Source organism: Crocuta crocuta, unplaced genomic scaffold (assembly GCF_008692635.1).
Source record: "Crocuta crocuta isolate KB4526 unplaced genomic scaffold, BGI_CrCroc_1.0 scaffold532, whole genome shotgun sequence".
NCBI classification, from domain to species: domain Eukaryota; kingdom Metazoa; phylum Chordata; class Mammalia; order Carnivora; family Hyaenidae; genus Crocuta; species Crocuta crocuta.
The window spans coordinates 735283-743802 of NW_027532419.1; positions in this window are offsets into that span (position 1 = coordinate 735283).

Consider the following 8520-nt stretch of genomic DNA (forward strand, 5'->3'; position numbering starts at 1 on the left):
AATCCTCTTACCTCTGAGTTCTGGTCTTAGGCATGTAAAAAAAAAGGAGGAAGTGGAAAAAGAAAAGAGAGGATATAGATAGAAACAGAAGGGAGAAGGAGAAGAACTATTAATTTGTTTATAAATATTTTTATAATAGTAGGTAGTTCATATATGTTTTCACATTATATTGGCTAGTATAATATTCGTCGAAGAATTACTTGAATTTCACACAGATTTGAATTCTATCATGAATATGTGTGTATTTATTATTACAAAATGGTGTAAAATACATTTGTAAAGTCTCCAAACAACAACAACAAACCCTGAATCATGGTAGCTTGAGACACTGATATGTCTGCTCTCAGTATAAAATAGTTACATACAAATGTAGAAGAATTTTAGTGATTAGATTATTTAGGCTTTTGCCATTCAAAGTATGTTTCATGGACCAGCAGCATCACATTACCCAGGAGTTAGTTAGAAGTACAGAATTGCAGGCCGGGTCCCAAGTTGACTGAATCAGGAACAGCACTTTACTAAGATCCTCCAGATGATTCATATGCTTATTAAAAATTAAGAAGAATTTATCTGGGTGGATCTTCTTATTTCTAAGTTGAAGACACAGAAGATCAGAGAGAGTAGATCGCTTGTGTAGGTAATGCCATTTAACAAAAAAGTGAAGGATCAAAATAGAATCTATTCTCATGAGGCCAAACCCAAGTTCTTTCAACTAAATTGCATTTCTTCTCTGCACTACTTTAACACACACACGCACACACACCCTTCCTTTCTTCAAAGCTGCACCAATGAAACTAATTTACAACTGATCTCATTTTACAGAGAAATCAGAAGCCATCTGTGGCAAGCAGATTTATATCTGTCCTTACCTCTCCTCCCTTTTTTAGGCAACATTATACCTAGTGTCTCTCTTCTTATACAATCCATTTCACTCATCTGTATTCAGGAGTCCATTCTCTCCAGCCTTCTCAGGAATTTATGCTCAGTAAGTCTTCCTCCTACAGAATCCACAGCTCACTCACAACAACCTCCTTCCCATCTCAGTTTCCTCCAATATGTAGTTTTCTTCTCCTATCAAATTATTTTTTCATTTCCTTTTGCAACTAAGCTTTCTAAAATACCTTTTTTTCCATGTTCATTATTTTCATGAGCAAGTGAGAGGTGCTGATGGAAAACTATGTTCAATACTAAAGTCAAGCTTACCAAACAATCCAATTATATGTCAATGTTTCAAATACAGAATACTGCTATCTTGCGGATGCCAATTGATAGCCCAGAATTTTCCAAAATGTGTGCCACAACACATTTGTTCTTGGAAAGGCCAATGTGTTCCTTTCAAAAAGGCCAAATTCCTGCATAACCAAACACCTCTGCAAAATGCAGCTCACTATCGCATCCATATAGACATTAAAACTGACCTTAGCATGTTCTAGGATTTGTGCAGTACTGTGATAAACCTTTTAAACTTTGTTTTATCGGTACACCCCACACTTATTTAATCATTGTTAGTTTGCTGTTTTGTTTCACTTAGCTTTTTATTTCCAATGGACATCTCATGAGACAATGTTCTGTGAAATATCAATTTTTAAACTTGTATTATAAGTCTATAGAATATTTTTCAAATCATATCTGTTTATAAAATGTTTGGCTTATTTGTTGCTATAGTCTTTCTTATCAAATGTCATGAATATATAGAAGACTTTCACACAGCAAATCTAAGGGCTCATTTTAGTACATATGAAGTATCACTAATCCAGATACAGTAAAGCCTTGGTTTGCTAGCAGAATCCATTCCACAAACATGCTTGTAATCCAAAGCACTCATATGTCAAAGCAAATTTCAAGAACCATTGGCTCAGTTGTGATCATGTGAGATTTAACATCATGTACTACTTATATTGCAAGACAGTACTCATTTATCAAGTTAAAATTTATTAGAAATGTTTGCTCATCTTGCAGAACACTTGCAGAACAAGTTACTTGCAATCCAAGGCTTTACTATATTCTGTTTAAATTCTTTACAAATATGTAAAAATAGAATTCATGTTAATATGTCATCTGTTTTATTTACAGTTTTATGTAATTCATTTAAACTCTTGTAAATGACTAATTTCAATTTATGAATTTTCTCACTTAGTGACACTTGAGTGCATCTTTTTAAAAACTAAAACTTAAAGCAAGCTTTATATCTTTAATGTGATAGTGTCATTTTGATTTGTTTTTATACTCTAAGGTAAAATTAATGCACTTGTTTAAATGGATGGAAAAATACCCCAGAGTAAATGTTAATTTGATTAGTCCATTTACAAGTCCTTTTAGGTTTTACATATGACAAAAGTAATCACAAGACAAAGTTCAATCTTGCTCATGACATAGTTATTCAAAAGCACTCCATTATAAAAGGGTGTTTTTAAAAAAGACATTTCATTTCTTTAAATGCTTATTAAGGAGTTATTGTGAAGCAGATATTTGTTCCAGGTGCTAATGAAACGAGGATACATAAGACATTATTTATTCCCTTAGAGGTTTATAATACAGTAAAGAAAATAAAATATAAGCATCTCATCACAGCCCGGTGTGATAAATACTAAAACAGAAGTATGCAAAAAGGTTTTACAAGTGTTTCCATTATGTCCCTTTAATTACTTTCTATAGCACTAGCATTTCGATTTTCTTCAGTGTAAGAAACAATACAGTAGCCTCCCACTTTTCTATTTTTTATAAGGCCCTCTTCCTCTCCAGGCTAAGCTTATGAGAAAGCCAATGTTAAATTTTCCTTCCCTATAATGATGTAACTGTCATTAACAGAGAGATGAAGAGAGAACATTTATTAACTTGCTTTGAACTAAAGCAAAAATAGGAGATTTTACAAAGGCATTGCTTGTTTTGATCTAGGGACCCTGCACTTTGATCTGTCCTTACTTTGAAGATTATTCTAAAAGGAAATTTCAGATATACTCAGGTAACAATATTTGCATAAAAGATTCAGAACTCCCAACTGAAAGAGATATCATTCCAGTACAAAAACAACTCACAAAAACATATTTTAAACTGATTCATGTTTTCACAGACAATGATGACAATCCAAGTATAGTCTTCTCCAATAGGTACAGAAGTCCCTTTCCAATATGTAATTAATTGAATGTTGTTTGGCAATTTATTAAGCTTCCAAAGAAGTTTTTAAAGTGAGTCAAGAGGCAATACTTACATAGATTTTCACACTTGCTAGTTTTTCATGTTGATAACTTTTTGTATATTAAGAATATAGATTTCTAATTGTCAATTTAGATTCTCCCCTGTCTAAACTATACAAAATGAGCTTGCTTGATTATTTTGCATTGTTTTCAGAAAAGCCAGGATACTGCTCTTGCCAGATGCTTTAACTGTAAAAATTTTAAAAATATGACAATCAAACTCAAATCCAGAAACAAATAATCCAGTGAAGAAATGGGCAAGAGACCCAGACACTTTTCCAAAGAAGACATCCAGATGGTCAACAGACACATGAAAAGATAGTCAACATCACTCATCATCAGGGCAATAGAAATCCAAACTACAATGAGATACCACCTCACACCTGTCAGAGTGGCTAAAATTAACAACTCAAGAAACAATAGTTGTTGGTGAGGGTGCAGAGAAAGGGGAATCCTTTTGCATTGCTAGTGGGAATGCAAACTGGTACAGTGACTCTGGAAAATAATATGGAGTTTCCTCAGAAAAGTAAACATAGAACTACCCTATGACTCACCAACTGCACTACTAGGTATTTATCCAAAAGATATAAAAATGTTGACTCAAAGGGGCACATGCACCCCAATGTTTATAACAATGCTATCCACGATAGTTAAATTATGGAAAGAGCCCAATTGATTCATGAGTGGATTTAGAAGATGCGGCATCTATATATATGATGGATAAATATATGTATATACATAAATATATATATACATGATGGAACATTACTTGGCCATCAAAAGGAATGAAATCTTGCTATTTTCAATGACATGGATGGAACTAGAGTATATTATGTTAAGTGAAATGAGACAGTCAGAGAAAGAAAAATATATGATTTCACTCATGTGGAATTTAAGAAACAAAACAGATGAACAGAGGGGAAGGGAAGCAAAAGTGAGATAAAAACAGAGGAGACACACCATGAGACTCTCAAATGCAGAGAACAAACGGAGGATGGCTGGTGGGGTGTTTGGTGGGGGGATTGACTAAATTGGTGATGGACAGTAAGGAGGACATTTGTTAGGATAAGTACTGGGTGCTATATGTAACTGATGAATCACTGAATGCTATTCCTGAAATTATTATTATACTATATGTTAATTAACTTGGATTTAATTAAAAAAAATAAAAAATTTATTAAACTTTTTAAGTTTTAATAAACTTTAAAAAAATAGGACAATTCTTCCCTTCCCCATAAAGTAGATTTTTAGCTAAGTCATAGACCACAACTACTTGTTGCAGTAGCTTCCCAGATACCATTCCCTAAAATGAAAGCCCACAGAGAGAAAATAAAGATCTTCTATCTTTACCTACTTCACATATTTTTGTTAATCTTAATTTTGAAGTATGTAATAAAGTTTAGCTTGTATGTCTACTCATCTCATTAAACTGGGCCTCAGTACTTTGCATAATACCACAGTGATTCCTGTACTGCAATGCAATGAAATTAATATATATTAATTGTATTAGTGAATGAATACATGATCAAGACATTAAAATAATAAATTTAACAAATTAAAAAATAGAAAATTTCTTCATACCTATTCAATGCTTTTATGTAAAATGGGGTGATTAGAGTCCAGAAAAGGAATTTTGAATTTAACTAGAATAACATATTTTTTTAAAAGAAGGAAGATAGTTCTTTTGTGCTTACTGTGATGTCATTAAATTACAAAATAAGCCAACAGGCATACAGAAGCACAGAAGTTGTTCTAGGATATTTCTCATTAGCTTTGCCATGCTCATTAGACTCTGAATTAGGACTTTGCTCCAGTCTTTTTTTAAACAAAGATTTAGTTGCAATTTATAGAAGTGAAGAGGAAATAGGATACCCTGAGAATTGATGAGGGAGATTGCATTGCTAAGAACCTTGGTTTATAGTGGTGATAAACATAAGTCAAAGAGTCCAACAATCTTGAAATTGATTTTTATGCAATGAACAGATGGTGAACCACATAAAAATACTTAAAAGTAAATACTGTAATGTGGAGAAATACTTGTGTTATTATGTTAATTGCAAAAGGAGGATATACATTTTTAAGACCATTACTCACACATGGAATGAATATTTATCAACCCTACTATGTGCACAGAGCATTATTATTTGCTAGGAATACAATGACAGGTAAGACAGAAAAGAGTCTGCATTTTTAGAGTCTACAAACTTGTCAGGGTTGGGGCAGGCGGTGAGAGACTGAATGAATGCAGACAATTAAGCAGATATTCAATGCAAAATGGTTTAAGTCTTAGAAGGGGAAACTATATGGTGCCTCAATAGTAGAAATGGGTCTAAATCAAAATCCCAAAAAAGACTCCTAGGAGGAAAAACTCATAAATGAATTTAAATAAAATTTTAAAAATAGGTGGGATGTCAAACTACCTAGTTGTGATTGGGCTGGGGAATGAGACCTAAATTAGAGATCATTTTGTTTTCTTTTTTAAAATTGTATGTTTGAAATTATACTTAGTGAATACAACTTTTATAATGGGAGAAATAAATTGAAGACTGAAATAACAAAACAACAATAAGGGGATATAGGTTAATTTAGGTACAAAGAAAATACTTAAGGTATTTATTAATTGAATAAAAGATAGAAATTTACAAGGAAAAGTTTCTAGTAGAGCTAAGTTAGGTACTGGGTAAAGTGTGTATACATTTATGTTGATTTTATTTAGCAGGACAGGGTGCAACAAGGATTTAGCCAAAACAGAACATTAAAATAGCTCCTAGATGCCAAAAGCAAGAAGCCCACTGCCCCTCTTTACAGCAGGTTTCCTTCTGTGTATCTTCTGTCAACACTTTTAGCAGCTCCTATTCATATCACTCCTTTTCATTTTCCTCTGAATAATATTACATTGGGCTAGTTTTCTGTATTTGTGATGCAATTTCTTTAATAGTACTTATTTTTATTTTTATTTGTGATATTTAGTATAGGAAATGTGCATAATTAACTTTTTAGGATATTGAAGCTTTCCTCAAATGTTGGATGTATTTAAATATTTTAAAGATCAATTTCTAAGTCAAATTGAAAAACATAAATAATGAGTCTTTAAATGAGAACTGTAAATTACAAAATGTTCTACATCCATGTTTCCCACTGCAATTTTTGCCTACTACTTATTAGACATTGAGTAACTTAGTTTTTAATTAACTGTAGAATACATACATAAATACATACATAAATGCTTACATATCATTTTTACATACATTAAACTTTTGTCAGACAAAAACTTACCCTTTAACTTCAAAATAATCATGAGTCTGGGGTGTCTGGGTGGCTTAGTTGGTTAAGTGTCTGACTTTCACTTAGGTCATGATCTCACGGTTCGTGGGTTCGAGCCCCGCGTCGGGCTCTGTGCTGACTGCCAGCTCAGAGCCTGGAGCCTGTTTCAGTCTGTGACTCCCTCTCTCTGACCCTCCCCTGCTCATGCTGTCTCTCTCTCTCTCTCCTAGAAATAAATAAATAAATAAAAACATTAAAAAAAATAATCATGAGTCTGATGTTGTAAGTTTATTCTGCAAAATTAACCACAGTGATGTTGAGCATATCTAGGCTCATTGTATATAATTATATAAAAGATGATTAATCTACCTGTATGCCCCTTGGCATTACTAAAGCAATGAAATATATTTACGTGAAAACTTCACTACAATATAATTTTCTGTTTTTTTAAATCATGGAATCATGCTAAAAAATGAATGAGTTATTTTATCTTTTCAGAAATGTTGCTTTATCTGCCTATAAAGCAGGGAAGTTATCTCAGGAACTGGTTAATGAATGAACTCCTTGTGATGCATACACTTGACTTGAGCTGTGGTCATGGCTTTTATATAATATAAATATTTTACCTTTTTACTTGACCTTTTATGGATACCTGAAAGATGCTCTCTACATTGCACCATCCTTATTAGGAAACAGCAGCAGGAAATGAATGGCTAAAGTGAATAGTGAAGTCAGAACAGTATTAGAAAACAAGAGTTAAGAAGAAAATACTCCAAAAAACAAGAGATGGGAAGAACTGAGAAAAGAGGGAACCATAGTTACTCATCACTTTTGGGGTTGTTACCTCATCATCATAGAGAAGTCAAACACATATAATAAAATAAGAGCCATCAATATAGTAAAAATTAATTGGACTTTTAAATTATGAAAAACAATTAACAAGATAAATATTTATATTTTATTAATTTCAGAAGATCTGTGTCTAATCCTAATTCTCCTTTAAGGTTGTATATATGCCTCATTAATGTTAATGAACATCTGGAAGCGATAAGGTGCTATGCCAAGGGTGGGGTTTATGATGTGAATGTGTCGCAGCTTTTCTGCATTCTTTCTTTTTTTTTTTTTTTTTAATGTTTTATTTATTTCTAGGAGAGAGGTAGAGACAGCATGAGCAGGGGAGGGTCAGAGAGAGAGGGAGTCACAGACTGAAACAGGCTCCAGGCTCTGAGCTGGCAGTCAGCACAGAGCCCGACGCGGGGCTCGAACCCACGAACCGCGAGATCATGACCCAAGCGAAAGTCGGACACTTAACCGACTAAGCCACCCAGGCGCCCCTCTGTTTTCTTTCTTAAATAGTCTATTGTCAAGTTGGTTTCCATAAACACCCAGTGCTCATCCCAACAAGTGCCCTACTCCATGCCCATCACCCCCCTTCCCTCTCCCCCACCTCCATCAGCCCCCAGTTTGTTCTGAGCATTCAAGAGTCTCTCACGGTTTGCCTCCCTCCCTCTCCCCCACCTATTTTTCCCCCTCTCCTCCCCATGGTCTTCTGTTAAGTTCCTCCTAATCCACCTATACATGCAAACATACGGTATCTGTCCTTCTCTGGCTGATTTATTTCCCTCAGCATAACACCCTCAAGTTCCATCCATGTTGCTACAAATGCTTTCCTTACTCAATTTGATGTGAGTACTTTCTCAGTCACCTGGTGTTTAGAAGTGCCTTGACCAATTACTTGCCTTCTCTCAGAGGCAATTGATCTATACGAAGCTGTCTATTAGGTACATATGTAGAAGGAGGAAGAGTCCAGAGCCTCCTACTCTGCCATCTTGTTCACATCCTATAACACAATCTTCTAGTGAGAGTTGCAGAAACCTACTGATCATACTTTTCACCAAAAAATATCATAGGTAGTTCCCTCAAAAAGTTTCAGATGGAGAGTTATTTTCTTAAATGTACATATAGTGTCAACTGCCAGTAAATTTTCTTTACTATTGAATAAAGGTATCATTTCTTTCTTGACTAGTCTTTGCCATTTTCTTTGTCTATTTCACATTGCAAA